Below are 15,903 nucleotides of genomic sequence, written 5' to 3' on the forward strand. Positions count from 1 at the left end.
GTGTGTGTGTGTGTGTGACGGGATGTGTTGTGGACAGACGGAGACAGCTTAATTGTTTGCTTGCTTGCTTACGAGCGCCTGTTTATAATAATAATAATAATAATAATAATAATAATAATAATGACGATGATGATCATGATCATGATAATCATCATCATTATCATCATAATCATCATCTAATCCTGTGTTGCCCTGTGAGGAGCGTAAGAGCCCTGGACTAGGCAAGTTGGTCGTGACATTTAAGGTGAGAGTGACCGGCCATACTCATCCCCTGAGTGGCATTACATGAGCAATAAACCCCAGCCATCCCTTGGATATAAACCTGCACAGACTCAATCCAATTGGAGCGCCTTGATAACCCATAAACCACAAGGCGCCATAATTTAGTCATATGGTTACCACCCAGCGTTGTAAATGGTTTCCTGGTGTACAGGAAACCATTTGGCTTGTCACTCAGTGTAGAGTCATCCGTAGGCAAAAAGAAGAGGAAAGAATGAAGGAAAGAAAGACAGAAGAAGGAAGGAAAGAAGGAAGGAAGAGAGGAAAGGGCAGTCACTCGAAAATAGCACTACATCGAGTGAGTGGATGGTGAGCGTCCCTACCTACCACTTAATACTAAGAGTAAGAATAAGAATAATTTTCGGTGTATTTATTCAGTGCAGTCAGTGGCTGAATAAACATAATAATCTAGTATCATAACCTTAGACGGCCAACAGGCTGACCTTGGCTGCTTCTGAGGAGCGCCAACACACTACCAGTCTTCTCTGAGGCTGGAGTGAGGCGTAGGCACAAAGGGACAGACAGCCTAATCTATGCCCCGCAGAGTTTCGAACTCTTGCGGGTCTTTTACCACAGTGTGCCTTGAGCTACATTTCATTGGGGAGAGCTCACCTAACCCACACAGTAGCGGACCAAAGCTGGGCTTGAACTCAGATCTCTTAGACTGGGACCCGAGTTCTCTATCGACCTTGCCACCGTGTGTGTGTGTGTGTGTGTGTGTGTGTGTGTGTGTGTGTGTGTGTGTGTGTGTGTGTGTGTGTGTCCCTCTGATTGAACTAGGGCATTTCAGTACTATGGTTAGTCACCCATCATCGGGCACGGGGGGGAAATGTACGAGTGTTTTGAGAAGCAGTCTCTTGTCTGAAAAGACGAGATATCCTAGGCTGGGGCAGAGAATAGTTTCATTATCTTAATTGGTTAAAACATTCTCGCTGATCATCCACTAGACTCTCCAACATGCCATGCAAACACCTCTGCTAATACCATTACTCCATCTCTGAAGGATGCAGTACTTACATGTACTGAATATGGACAGTATGTTTTTTGCATCAATGTGGTGACATGTGAAGGTGTTTGGAGCATATGAGGAATGTTGAGCCTCAGGTAATGGACTGTTAAGCCTATTCCAAGATTTGGACTTATAAAAAGAAGAAGCACTCGCTGCGTGCAGCATCCGAACCATATAATACGCCTAGGGCAGAGACCTTGACCATTCAGTGTGACCTTGATTACAACTATTATTATTTTTTTTTTTAATCTAATAACATCACTGGCTCCCGGTCTGATCCTCAAGCCATCCACGAAGTTTGATCCAGATTGGATGCAAATTATTTCAGTTATTCTTGATCGTGGCGTTGATTTTTGACTCGTTTACCTCAGCCCGAATGATTTCATCCATGACTGCCCCACAGCTGGTTCAGTTCAAATAACTCTTCGAGCTATAGGGACGAACCTTTGACCTTGGGCTGCAACCTTGTCCTTAGGATCCATGTTCTTCAGATGGAATCAATTCATTCTTGGTTGACGCTCTGTCCTTCCAGGAAGTTTGACCTAAATAATATGAAAACTGTTTTAGCTGATCTTGCACTGTGGTCTTGACTGTTCAGTTGTTGCCTTCAAAATAAAAGCGCATACCATTTGGCACACCCTCAACCTGTCACCAAAGTTTGATCCAAATCTAATCAAAACTGTTGTACTTATACTGTTCACAAGCTGATAGACAGGCAGAAATACACACACACACACACACACACACACACACACACACACACACACACACACACGTCAAGCAAAACATAACACCCTCCTCGCTATACGGTTGTTATTATACTGTATAATATTATGGCATGTTTTCGCGAAACGTTAGAAGCCAAATAGATCTTGATTTTTACTTAACAGCAGAATAGAAAGAATTTAGCTTAGGTGGTATATCAGGTGATGGTGTTGACTGTGGTATATCAGGTGGAGGTGTTGTCTCTCTCTCTCTCTCTCTCTCTCTCTCTCTCTCTCTCTCTGTACGGGGATAGACTTGATCGTCCATTTTCTGAATCTCATTAATCTTTTTATGTACAAAAGAAGTTCACATGTCGCTAGTTTGGAGCTAATACCCACTGTGCATACTGAAGAATGCAATGACTGTTTCATTCAGGACTGGTGTTTTTTTTTTTTTTTTTTTTTTTTTTTTTAACGTACCAGCGTGTCTTGTGAAATATCAGTAAAATCTGTTTTAATGAAATTCTCAACAATCAGTTCAGAGGAGCTTTGTCTTGACTTTTGGGTTCTCATGAATGGGTTTTTCTTCCGGATATCAGGATAAGTAGTGATATTTGTAGTCCCCCTCTAGAAATGACGCCACAAATGGAAAGGAAGTGATGGATAAATGGTGAGGGAAATGGTCTATCCTCAGAGGTGACGGAAATTTGATCCCAGGCGAGGGCAGGGAACAGTCTGATTGCTGAATTTCTGTCATACTTTACTGATCTTCCACCAAACCCGTCGGCGTGTCATATGGGCGGTATTCTCGTGTGGTTAGGAAGCTTGCTCTCACGTCCTCCTTACCGGTTCATTTCTAATTCTGCTGCGTTAAAATATGTTTGTGTGTTAGTCATGCAATCTGTGTCGATATTAAAAAGACATGAGAAGTAAAAAAGAGGATATTAATGGGTAGTCTGGAAGATAAATCGTTAAGGAAGAGATGCTTGGGAGTCTCCTTAGCCTGCAAGAGTATGGGCCAATGAAGTATCCCCCCGCCCTCGTATATAATACCACAGCGTCAGTCTGTAATAAGGCAATCCTCTCATGTAGGCGATCCAATACGTACCTTGAATATTAGCAACAAAGTGTTGACATATGAAGGTGTGAAGCACGTGGGAAGACTGTTGGGCCTTAGCACACAGACTATCCAGGTTTTTCAGAGAACCGGGCACAGAAAAGAAAATCCTCTCTCCCACCTTCAAGCCATCTTTTTTCTTCACTTTTTCTTTTCTTACACCCCTATAACCACATATTAATACTCTCAGGTTGCTATAGTTAAGTTAGATGAATAAAATCGTCTGGTTTTAGCTGAATTAACATACAGAAATATTCCTGACATAAACAGGTGGTGCCAGGGACAACAAACCTCGCCCGACCATTCAAGGTCAAAGGTCATGGTGCCAAATGAAAGCCCATTTGAGACTCCCTGTATCTTGATAATAGTAAACATCTCTATCTTCAGCCAATTTCGAGTTATAGTCAACTGAATATCCGTGACCTTGAGTTTGATTTTTCACGGTCACTTAAGGTCAAAGGTCATGGTACCAATTAAAAGCCCATATATGACTTCGTATACGTTGGTGACAGTAAATATCTATCTGCAACCAGTTTTGAGTTATAGCCCCCTGAATATCCGTGACCTTGAGTTTGACTTCACGGTCACTTAAGGTCAAAGATCTTGGTGTCAAATGAAAGCCCATATGGGAGTTGCTGTATGCTAATAATCGTAAATATCTCTTATCTTCTACCGGTTTCAAGATACAGCCCACTGAAAATCGGTGACCTTGATTTTGACCTTTCAGGTTCAATCGATTACCTCCAAACTTTACTCTCTTTCTTCTGAGACCAGTGCCTACATATCCTGAAAGTTCCATGTAATTTCAGCCAGCCGTTTTTCCGTAATGTTGCTAAGAAAACAGACAAACGAACAAGCTCGACCAAAAACAATGCCTCACCGGATCCAGTCCCGGGCCAGGTAAAAAAAAAAAAAAAAAGTGTAAAGAAAAAAAAACAGACCTCACCTTGACCTCAGCACCTCTGCCATCGACCGGCCAGCGGGAGAAAGAGCAGAACGGGAAACACTGAAGACCTCGTAAAGAAGACAAAGATGCTGTGTCATTTTTTTCCTCCCTTCGCCTTCCCCACCAACCCCCAGTTTTTCTTCTTCTGCTCCTCCATCTCCCTGTGCTCCTTCTTCTTCTCCTTCCCTCTCCTTCGTTTGCTCTTTCCGCTCCTGCTCCTTCCTCTCCTTCTTCTGCTTCCTTCTCTCCTTCCTGTCCTCCTGTAGGGATGGGGTTAATGAAGGCTAGTAGTGAAGGGTTAATAAAGGCTAGTAGTGAAGGGGTTAATGAAGGCTAGTAGTGAAGGGGTTAATGAAGGCTAGTAGTGAAGGGTTAAGGAAGGCTAGTAGTGAAGGGGTTAAGGAAGGCTAGTAGTGAAGGGGTTAACGAAGGCTAGTAGTGAAGGGTTAACGAAGGCTAGTAGTGAAGGGGTTAACAAAGGCTAGTAGTGAAGGGGTTAACGAAGGCTAGTTGTGAAGGGGTTAATGAAGGCTAATATGACGGGGTTAATGAAGGCTGCATCTGTCTTCACAAATTAGAAAAATCAAAGCCGAAAAAAAACATATCGGCTGCTTGAAAGAGACTATGTCATTGGAGGGAAATGGCAAAGATATTCCTGGCCCCAGCACTCAATTCACGTGTCATCCAGCCCCTGCAGCCCTGTGACTTATTTTTTTTATTTAGTTTATTCTTATTTCTGGCTCACAGTGTAATTTAGTTCAAGAGGGACCCCAGGTGCTGAAGGGTTCAGTCCGAAAACAGCAGCACAAGAATTTCCCCTTCCTTCCTTCCCCTGGTGTGCAAATTAAAGAATACATACAGTACATACGTTCTAGTTAACTGGGTGGTGTTCAGGACTTATCGTTTCATCAGCTGTCGTCCTCTCACTATCCTCTTTCGATTTCTCGCCGTTGCAGTATTCTCTCTCTCTCTCTCTCTCTCTCTCTCTCTCTCTCTCTCTCTCTCTCTCTCTCTCTCTCATCACCATCACGTATCATCTGCCTCGCTACAAGCTCTCAACCTTTTCTGCCCAACTCACTGATAGCTACAAGAGTTAACCTGTGTCCTTGGCCATTCGTATGCAAACTGGTCGCCTCTATGGAAGCGTCTTTTGTCTGACAGTTCTCTTCCCTACGACCTTCAGTCTTTTAAACGCTGTATATCCCGTGATCTCGAAGTGATCGTTTATTGAATATGGGTTTCTTTTGTTTAGCTTTTTGTGAGTGAGATAATTATCCAGCGTCTACGCCTTTAGTTCTTTCTTTTTTGGATTAAGATTTTTTCTCGTCGTGAGTTAGCTTGTGTATCAGTTTCTCTACATATATCACCACCAGTATGACATAAGGAATTCTCCCTCTTTCCCGCGGTATATAAATAAATATGTAAATAAATAAATTCTAGCTCCCATCAAAGACACTCATGCTTCCTGGACGACACGTAAATATTTTTTGGCCATTAACTGAGACTGGCTTCATTTCTTTTTTTCACAGAGGGAGAAGAACACGATTGAAAGGTTGTTTTGAGAAGATCACCCCCTTGTGTTTCGGGAGCTACTAGGCCTTTGCAACACTAGTAAGGGACGGTGGCGATGACCCTTTGAGCAGTACACAGATATTCTCTCTCTCTCTCTCTCTCATTGATTATGTGTGTGTGTGTGGGAGGGGATGTTACAATAGTTTACATTTATTTACCAGAAAAATAATATTGATCTGTTCTTGGTCACGTATAATACAGAATGGCACTGTTCATGTTGTTCTGGCAGCGACCCTGAGCGAGGCATGTACACGGTCGAAGAAATATTTTTGTTCCCTCTTCCTCGTCCTTCCTTATCCTTACCATCCTTTGTTGTTGTTTTTTTGTTTTTTTTTATCCCTCCCGTCTCTTTTCCCAGTGCTTTACTGTCCCCGTCAGCTCATATTTCCTTCCCCCTGCCTTCGAGTCCACACACACACACACACACACACACACACACACACACACACACACACACACACACACACACACACACTGTCTGTCTGTCTGTCTGTCTGTCTCTCTCTCTCTCTCTCTCTCTCTCTCTCTCTCTCTCTCTCTCTCTCTCTCTCTCTCTCCATTTTGTGCACACACGCCCACATCACACATACGTTCGCACCGCTGCAGTACACGCACAAACACACAGGAAAGACACATCCACACACACATTCAGAACTGCCAGCAGGTCTTTGTATGCACACTTGAATAGTCAAAGATGCAGGCGATGACGGTCTTTCTCTCAGGTGTTGAAAGAGAGAGAGAGAGAGAGAGAGAGAGAGAGAGAGAGAGGTGGGGGGGGGGGAAATAGTCAACAAGCGGCTGACACAACTATAAACTTTCGTGAAAAATATATCAAGTTTTTCACTGCCATGGCGGAAGTTAGTATCTTATTCGTACTAACTCGACACAGTTTATTCAGCAAAGAAAAGTCTTGTGCTTTCAAAAGGAGAAAAAGTAAATAAATAAATAAAAATAAAAACTTGATGTTTTATTAGGATGGTAGAACTCAGATATCCAGTTCTAGTTATTTCCAAATGGTTTGATTCAGCAGAGAACAACACTATGCACTTGCAGAGTTGAAATAGCCTTCTGGATTCCGATCACTTCCAGCTGAACAGAGAACTATACCTTTTTACTCTAACTTGGCCTAAAATTGCCATCTCTCCATCTTAGAATGCTGAGTTATAACAGTAGATTGGCACCGGAGTATGATTCTAAGTCATGAAGAAATGCTATGGAAAGGATGGAGACCCGAACCACAATCTTTTCCTGGCACTGAGCTACTAAAATATGCAGCAAGAGGACGAAGATCTGGGCCATGTTAAGGTGAATGAACTACAGTTTCCCAGGAATCAGTTTGGGCAAATCCTAACTCGGGGAATGAAGACGGGCTGAGATGAAATTCCTTGGTTGAGTTTTAGTACAGCGGTTGTGTGAGGCGGGACACAGCAGGGTCGGCATTCTCGTCGCTTAAGGAAATTCCCTAACACCTCTTCCTTACCGATTTATTTTTGCATACGGCTGGCTAGTACTGTTTTGTACGTTTTTTATGCAGAGTATGGTGAAATTAGAATTAGAGAAGAGGACAGCAAGGTGTAATAAGCAACGTCAATCGCTTAGGAAGAGGCGTTAGGGACTCATTAACCGACGAGAATACCTGCCCAGTAGCACATTATACCAAAGCATTTTCCCGTTACTGTACTCCTTTCTCTCCAACTTGACCTAAAATTGCTGTCCTCCCATCTTGAATGCTGAGTCTGGATTATAGATTAACACTAGAAAATGGTGCTAGTCAAGAAGAAGTGCTATGGAAAGAGAGTAAAGCCATAGTATTGTCTTATTCTGATATTGATCTGCGTGAAATAAGCTGCAAAAGGACGAAAATCTGTGCCAAATTAAGGAAAAAAGAGCACTGTCCTCATTCACAGTGGCATGGGAGGCTTCGTAACATCTCTCCCCAAGCGCCTTATTTTGCATATTACACCTGAACATTCTCTTGTATGCTTTTGATATCATTTTAACATCGATATAGTTCGCATCAATGACAACCTAGAGGATATTCAAGTGTAATGTCCGGAATGAATCGCTGAGAAAAAAGTGTTAAGGAATATCCACAATGCCTCCTAGTTTACGAACCAAGGTGACTGAGGGAGGGATGGTGATGAGGAAGGAGGTCAGAGAAATGAGGGAATGAATAAATGAATAAATAAATAGAAGTTCACTGGTCCATAACTTGTACTTGCTGATGGGGTTGGGTGTTATAGGGTTCGATATGACTGTAGTATCGATTCTGGTGGAGTGAGAAGGGGATCGTGATGCATAAATCTTCCCTTACCCATTTTTCTTGAAACCGTGACTCATGGAAACAAGGTAGAATGATCACTATATACAACAAATCGCTGTGGAAACGATCTGATATAGAACATGATGATGATGATGATGATAATAATAATAATAATAATAATAATAATAATAATAATAATAATAATGAAACGATCCTGTGAAGAAGAAGGGTGAGAGGGATGCAAGGAGAGATTATACAGAGGGAGAAAGATAAAGCAGACACCAAAGAAAGTGCTGGAAATGAAGTGTGAGGAGGAGAATAAGGACGTGTCGAAAAAAACGCAATATGAGCAGAGTCTCATGCGAAAGTGTGACATGAAAGGAGGTGCTGAAGAGATGAGAGAGTCACTGATGCAGTCACGAGAGGAGACAGAGCAATATAATATAGTGAGATATGTCGAGGCCGGGAAACTGTAGTGCTACAACTCCAAGGGGATGGGGGTTTGGATACGGGTGAGGAGATACGGCCCATATATATATATATATATATATATATATATATATATATATATATATATATATATATATATATATATATATACGTATTTGGACAGTTCATAGGCCCGTATTTTGGTTCACTTTGGATAGTTCGTGCGCCCGTATATTGGATTTGCTCGGGGTGGTTCGTAGGCCCTTTACACATTGCAACTTAGTACGCCCTTATGCAAACCATATCTCTGTTAAGAAAGAAATATAGTATATAACATGGCACCGAATAACAAGGAGTAACGTGGAAAATATCTTACATGAGAAAGTATTAATATGGCCTGCACGATATAAGATAATGGAGGGGACCGGGGAGTGGGTAAAATTCACTCACACATTTTTAATTACCTGGGAAATGTGTTTCTTTGTTGATTGTAGGAGGTGGAAGGGGGTATTATATTTATTAACACCCAGGCTTCTTCTATACATTTTCAGCTGAAGGAAATGGTCTGGTGTCAGTTGGATTTGAGTAACTGAGTTGTTCTGACTACTGAATTAATCGTGACTATTAACACTCTCAGGCTCCTATATTCACAGTTATCTAACTCTAATCGTTTCCTGTTATCTAAGGTAGGGTGATGGTGTTGGCCCGACCGGAGAGAGAGAGAGAGAGAGAGAGAGAGAGAGAGAGAGAGATGGGTAGATGCACTGATAGAGTTATGTATATGAATGGTTAAACTGATAGACTGATACCAAACTAGCTAGCAAAATAAATAGATAGCCCAATAGATTGATTCACAGATATACTGACATACTGATGCAGAATTTGGTGTGTGTGTGTGTGTGTGTGTGTGTGTGTGTGTGTGTGTGTGTGTGAACAAGTGAGTGGGTGAGTGAGTGAGTGAGGAGTGGAGCTCAAACCAACGTACTGAGGGGAGACCTCAAGAACAGTTCCGGACAAAAGTTCCTATGCAGTTCTGGCAAGAGGAGTCCGTGGTGCATTGGTTAGCATGTCCAGCCTGCACCTGCAAGAACCCGCGGTCAATTCTTATGCCATTCAGACTCTTGGACAAAGTTAGTTTCCTCTTCTCCCTGTTAACCCAGCAGTTAAATTGAGGACCTGGATGTAAATACGCCATTGGATTCAGGGAGTTGGTTGTTGTTATGGTTGTTATCACTTTTATCAGCTTATCGCTGTACCTGGATTGTGGTTATCAAGAAACAGAAATTCGACGCATCATTGTTAGGAAGAAGAACGCCTAGAAGTCGAGTGATTAGAAGCCTCAGTTGGAAAGACGGCCAAGAGATGACCGGAGGTTTTTCGATAATGTAATGCTATATAAGGAAGTAGGCTGGTCATCTGCCTCAGTGAGTCTAGCCTGAGGTCCCTACTGTACACCTGGAGCAGGGTCATAGGGCTGGAACCGTACTTTTGTTTTTTTTTTGAGTAAAAAAAATATACAGGTTGAGAAAAATTTGTCGAAGTCCAAGATCATAGGTCATAGAAAAATATTCGATCATTAGACTAGGTGGTGGGCACGGTAATCGCACTCTCTGAGAGCTTCTTCTTGTTCTAATCTAGAACGGAATACAGTTCAGAGGACCAGGGACCACTGAAGCACCGACAGTACAGGAAAGGAGACGGTGAACAAAGCCATCACCACTCACCACCATCATCACACCAACAACCACCGCCCCGACAGTAACGATGTCTAGGGTCATTACGCCCTCAAGTTTTTAAGAGCCCTCTGCTGGATGACCACAGAAATGCCCCTGGAATCGATGAAGTTGTGTAAAAATCTTGGTGACAGATGAGGGAGGAGACCCATTAGATGAGTCATGTGATCGTGTGGAATGTTTTTTTATGGGAAGGAAAGGTTTGAATTATTCCTATCAACTGTACGAGAATAATTAACATCAAACTACTTAGCGTCATTAGCCAGGAAAAAGACATTCAGGTGTAGTAAAAAGTTAAGAAATTAAAGAGGAGGTATATTTCCACTGCAGCTTGAGGTAAAATAGAAATATCCCTACTTTTGTGTTGAAATTTGCAGGCAGTTTTCGTTGTAGCGAGATATACGATCCAGTCGTAATATGAATAGGGATAATTGACATCTGTATCAGGAGCAACTATTTTGAATTTTATGAGCTATGTCAATATAAAAATATTAGAGTGTTTAAGAGAATAAAGAAGGTTTAAGCAAAATTGTAACGGAGGTGCTGAAGAGTTTTGTAAACCCGCGAGAATACCATTTTTTTTGTTTTTTTTCAAGATGAACAGAGGAAGGAAAAACAGTTTAGTGGAGCCACTCGAATATAATTTTATTCTGTGTACGATATGGATTTTTCCTATGGTAACTGACAACTGCAAAGGTGTAGTAATAAACTGGGCATTTGTGAATGGGTTTAAAGAACAATGGATGAGCTTAATGCCACTTACAATACAGTTAAAGCGCTACTGAATGAAGCTAAGCGGCGTGTGTTAACCCTGGATCATGGACGGAACAGTGTTATTAGTTTTTAATTCGTCACAGTATTGCGACACGTTTATCTTCTCAACCTGTGCTATCAAGTTCAGTAAAAACGAGTAACGTTAAACATTCTGAAAGTGGTATACATCAGTTGTAAAGGGGTAAATATATGAATAAGAAATACAAGTAACTCATTTCTGTGGTTATTACGCTTATCATGGCGGCCCTTATAGTAGTTTCCAGATTATCAGGACATTGCTTTTAAGGAAAATTTGAATTTATTTTGCTGAGGATGTGAAGATGGTGAATAGTATAAATGAACTATATACAAACATGTTAAAAATCTCATGCCTGAAGAATTAATAATTATCGGTGTTGTAAAATGTGGGAGTCAAATCCCACGATCACTCCTCCCTGATGGGTTGCCGTTGTTCAGCTGATATAAATTTTAAGTTGCAAAGCACAAGACGGAGAAAGTCACTTAGATAAGCTGAATTCCCCACAGAAAAGGCTAATAGGAAAAACACGCCCTATCATTAACGCTTAAGTCTGTGTGCTTCACTGATTGTACCTTAATCACATAAATTAAACCGAAATGGTATGTAGAAATTGTACTGCAAGCATTTGTGTGTGTGTGTGTGTGTGTGTGTGTGTGTGGCGGATCTTCATGAGTGATTTAGGTCTAGGAATGCGATAGTCAAGGATCCGTATTCACGTCAGCTTAGAGGGCTGTCTCCAACATCTTTCTGATTTTTTAATTTACATTACACTTTCAGTGCGTGTTGTATATGTACAGGATGATCCATAAATGGCACTCCAGCAGAAACTTATGTGGTGCTGTTGTGGGGATTACTCAGCCTGCTGGTGTGGGCGAAGGTGTGGCGGTGGGTGTAGGGAATGAATAAATGGTGCAAGTACTGTAGACATTGATAACGTTGACTGAACCGTCCCTGCAACACATTTCGGCCGGCGGAATGGGAGAGCGTTATAAATGGACCTCCCTGTATTTTGTACATCGACTTTTACAAGGCTTATGCAAGAACACGCCATCAGAAAGTCATCTGCGGTATGTAGTTCTGTCACTCTTTATATAATACTCAATAACACACTGATATGTTCAGCTGAGCCGAAATCACGACTGATGGAATTAATTTTATGCAGAAAATTAACTCCACGCACAGTAAGCTAGAGCATTTGCTTTACTTTGCGTCGCCATATTAAAGGAAGAGAGAGAGAGAGAAAAAAAAGTGTAGATTTGTGCTACAAATAACATCAGAAAGCCTTGCTAAAAGAGACATGAATCACCAGTCATTGTGGATAGGTGGAAGGTAGTGCTTATCTCCTTGAATCAAGTGACGTTTTTTATTTCATTCGTCTTACGTGCCTGCTATTTTATTAAGCTTAGGCGAGTTCTCTGGTAGTGAAAGGGTCAAAAAAGGCTGTATCTAACTCCTGCACGTCAAAAAGTCGTTAAAATTTTCGGGGAAAATAAGCTCTGGAATACGTCGTCGAATTAAAGGAGTTCACTACTGTTAATTCTTGGCGGTTTTATAAGCTTAGGATAGACTTCTGGTAGTGTGGGCGTTAGAAACAGATTCCATTAACATTTTTGCGAAAAAGAGATCTACCCTCCGATGTATGAAATCGTCTGGTGCTAGAAGGAGCAAAATTCCCCAAACTCCACCGGGGTGAAATTGTGTTCAGTAAAAATATAATCTGACTACAATGAAGAAATTGTTACATACCAGATTGATAAATAATGTCTTAATGCCCGGACCCACTTGCCCCCGAACATGTGATCGACAAAACGAAATGAAGCACCGGGTGAGTGCTGCTTCAGTCTTCGAGTCTGAACGTTGGACGGACCTCTGAACCACGTTTCCTCTTGGCGATCACATTTTCGGGGGAAAGTGTGTCCGGACCCTTACAGAAACGCTGCAGTGTTGTAATGTCTTGCACATTGTGTCACCCACCGTACCGCGGACTTGTGACTTCGACTGTACTTTGGTTACCACAAGCAGTTCGATTCTCGAACCTGTCAGACTCATGGATAAAATTTGCGCCCACTTGTTCACCCAGCAATACAACCGGGGACCTGGATATCCTTTTGACTGTTGAGGGCTATACTTTAAGTGAAAATAAAATTTTCTGCAGTAATAACTTGTGCAGTAGACGGGCTAGAGATTATTCTAACCCATCTTCTTCCTTTCCCACTGTGTTCCCTCAAAGGCCCTATTCGCCACCCACGGAAGAATAACAAACCGCCTATGAGATGGAGCCATGGTAAAGGATTGTCTGGCTTATTTATCTGGACTTGCTTTTTATAGTTCTCGTTTTTTACATTCTGTTTTACTGTTTTTCAGTCTTACTTCGCTTCTTAGACGGGAAAAAAGTCACTGATGATTCTGATGATCGGTGATGATGATTATGATAATTGAGCGATTTTATTGACACTCGAGTAACATTCGCTATAAAGCTAAGTTCTAGAACCAGTTCCATATTCTACGACGTACTGTTGTTACAAATGTAACAATATGATTTTGTCCATTTGCAGGGTTGCCAACCAAAGGGCGAGAAGAACGGGTGAGGTTTGATGAGCCATGGCGGTGAACGTGTTGGTACCCTTGCTCATACCACTGGGAGAACAGCTGACCAATGGTGAGTGTTATTTTACTCTTTAACTCAACGGTTCTTAAACTGGAGGCGGGGGAGGGGGTGCGTGAGTAATTTCAAAGGGAGTCGAGAGAACCTTCAGAAAGAATAGGGGTGTATTTCCGTTTTTAGCCTACCTAGGTTTCCAGATTGCTCCGACGTCAAGTGCCAGGCGCCCGTTACATCAGCACAAAACTTCCTGCCCCCCCACACATACTCTTTTTTTTTTTTTTTTTTTAAGTTGATAAGTGTGTAATTATAGCAACCAAAGAGTAACGGCAACTGCTTTTGTAAACTAAAAAGAATGTTTATTTTGTTTCCAAAACAGAAAGGAAATTTGGTAAATAAAAGTGATTATTATGAACACATATTTTTGTTTGGGTAACACTTAGGTGAGGTACCGGTAGCCAAATGATGGTAACCTTGATGATACAGTGGCCGTGTATCCCAGGACATTGGGTGAAAACCCCGCCACAGGCTCAAAGGGCAATGATACGGAGATGAGCACCACGCCGCCTAAGGCGTGTGACCCCCACTTCCTTTATCTGTACCTTTTTTAATGGAATATGATTTATAGATACGTGGTGGACTTTATTATCATGTGATGAGTGGCCATTTGGTATCTATCCATCTATCTATCCATCAGTCTGTGTATATTATTGGTACCGGTATGTGGTATGAAGGAAGGATATAATTTTGTTTTTATGCTTAATTATTTTTGGAGTAAGGGAACAGTAATTGATTAGCCATATGAGTAATGAGACTTTTGGAGTAAGATGAAGGAAAGGGGATGGTCGGGGTGGAGTTGTGGGGAAGGCTGGAGATGAGGCCCAGGTTGAAACTGGAAGAAGGTTAAAAACGGCTTCTTTAGTAAACAGTACGGTAATGAATAGTCTTCATCTCAGCCACTGATAATTATCGGAGCACCCATGCGTGCACAGTAAAGTAGAATGTCAGAGCAGTCGTCCCATCGTTATGAGATGTGCGAAGGTAGATACAGTGGAGGGATATTCAGACTGTGTTCCCGACGTAGACATGGGAAGCAAGTGGTGCCTGGGTTTGCACATCTTGTCCACCACTGGAAGAACCAGAGTTCGATTTTCGGGCTGCACTGACTGCAGGGGACCAGTTTTGTTTGCTGCTTGGCCCGTATAGGCTATTTGTCGGGTAAGGAAGCTCCCTAGTACCTCTTCCTAAACGATTGTTTTGCGTATTACACCTTGCCCTCCTCTTCTGTTTTACTTAGTTCATTCTGATATCACCATACTCTGCATAAATAACGTGCTAAACAACAGTATACAAAGTACAAAGGAAAGCAAACAGCAACAGACCTAATTGTCCTTTCGAGGCTGCTTGTTACAGAGAAGACTATGATATCTAATTCTAGTGATAGTCTTCTCTGTAACAACCAGCCTCGAAAGGACCATTAGGTCTGTTGCTGTTTGCTTTCCTTTGTACTTCGTATACTGTAGTTTAGTACGTTATTTATGCAGAGTATGATGATATTAGAATGATTTAAGTGTATTAGCCAGCTGTATCCAAAAATAAATAAGGAAGAGCTAGGGAGCTTCCTTAACCGCCGAGGATACGAACCCTTGTCCCTGCATGTCCAATATGCCCAGTTGGGTTGCCTGCTGTAAATTAGATTGTTGTATTTGGTATTCTAGACGAATTAGAAAGCGATTGCCTTATTGACCACGTAGCCAGCAGACAATACGCATTACTCTTGCTGCTGCCAGACGATTTAGCAGCTTTGGAAGTTTTTCTTGTTGAAAGGGTGCATCAGTGCTTGTTATGAATGAAATCGTTAGGAATTGAAAGAATGAAAAAGACGTCCTGGATCTCAAAGCGTTAATGGACTGCATTTCAGTTGGTTAATCCCTTCATTCCGACAAAGTATTTTACTGTTTATTACTATTATTTCCAGTGTCGGATGCACAATCTTTCCCTTGCGGAAAGTTCTTCACGCTAGTATGCATTTTTGACCCTTTGCACACTCGCACTAGCCGTCGGCAGCGCATTTGTATGACATTTAAGTTTCCCTATAAGAAGTCCAATCCATCTTAACCTAACTTATTCAAACCTAGCTTTTTCTGATCGCAACTGTGGAGCTTCGCACCCCCAAACCCCTCTTGATTTTCACCACCTAGCAGAACTTTATGCTCAGGGGATCTTGGTACATGACACTGGACGATTCCTTTCACCTTAAGGGAGCGCTATAGTACAAGTAAAAACTATATCTGATCTCGCAAGTTTGAAAAAATTATCTCTTAAAGTGAATAAAGTCCATTGGAGATGAAGCTGGGGAATGAAAAAGAAAGAAAAGCTGTGTTGCAGTGAAACGGTTCAGGATGCTCCTTAATACACCTTCACCAGTTTGTCTGCATAATGCACGTTGATTTTCA

Source organism: Coenobita brevimanus, chromosome 5 (genome assembly GCF_032717465.1).
Source record: "Coenobita brevimanus isolate Jiangsu-jjx chromosome 5, ASM3271746v2, whole genome shotgun sequence".
In the NCBI taxonomy this organism is placed as follows: domain Eukaryota; kingdom Metazoa; phylum Arthropoda; class Malacostraca; order Decapoda; family Coenobitidae; genus Coenobita; species Coenobita brevimanus.